This window comes from Cetorhinus maximus, unplaced genomic scaffold (assembly GCF_964194155.1).
Source record: "Cetorhinus maximus unplaced genomic scaffold, sCetMax3.hap1.1 HAP1_SCAFFOLD_745, whole genome shotgun sequence".
In the NCBI taxonomy this organism is placed as follows: domain Eukaryota; kingdom Metazoa; phylum Chordata; class Chondrichthyes; order Lamniformes; family Cetorhinidae; genus Cetorhinus; species Cetorhinus maximus.
In genome coordinates this window covers 24,787-25,549 of record NW_027596687.1, presented here as the reverse complement: position 1 = coordinate 25,549, position 763 = coordinate 24,787, and the positions used below count along the sequence as shown (strand labels likewise).

Genomic DNA, 763 nt, shown 5'->3' with positions numbered 1-763 from the left:
GCCAGGCCGAATGGCCTCTTACTTGCCGTAACTTTCTATAATTTTATGTTTCCCAATACCACGGATGCTCTTTCCAGGTGATTCTGCCATATTATAACCCAATTTACCGAAATGTACTTTGTTACCTTGTGTCCTGTCCTTCTGAAGTCAAGACCCGGAATGAATTCAGTGAGAGGTTTACTTGCCATTTCTAGCAGGAGATTCGGAACCAGACCAGTTGAATGACAGTTTAAATGGTGCCAACCCTTCACTGCGGCTCACTGTGTTTTTGAGTGGAGATGATTTCTATTTGTTACAAAGTGCAGGATGATCTGATTAACTGACGGAGCTGGATCCCGATTCCGAATGGTCAATTCCGACTTCATTGCTTTTGTTCTATTTCAGTGGCAATGCTAATGAAGGAGATGATTAATAATTTGCACCGATGTGGTAGCGTGGCCGAGCGGTCTAAGGCGCTGGATTAAGGCTCCAGTCTCTACGGAGGCGTGGGTTCGAATCCCACCGCTGCTAAACATTTAGCAGCCGCATTTGGACAAACACACACCACCGAAAATTGAGCGTCCTGTGCTGCATTTTGTCAAGAAGAAAGAGGAGAGACAATATAAATATGAGTTGCTGTGGGGAAAAGGTAGGGCGTGGAATTATAGTAGTTGAGTTCCTCTTCCAGAGAGTCGGCTTGTGAACGACATGCTGAATGTAGCCGATTATGATTTTATACAAACAGCAATGACGTCAGTGCGGGTCCTGTGTTCACGGTGGAGTG

The 763-nt window shown here is 45.3% G+C and overlaps 1 non-coding gene across 1 annotated transcript; it reads left to right on the top strand.

Annotated features, from left to right (window-relative positions):
- Positions 1 to 428: 428 nt before the first annotated feature.
- On the top strand, positions 429 to 510 carry trnal-aag (transfer RNA leucine (anticodon AAG)). The gene has a single exon. It is a non-coding gene; the product is annotated as a tRNA-Leu (tRNA).
- Positions 511 to 763: the final 253 nt, after the last annotated feature.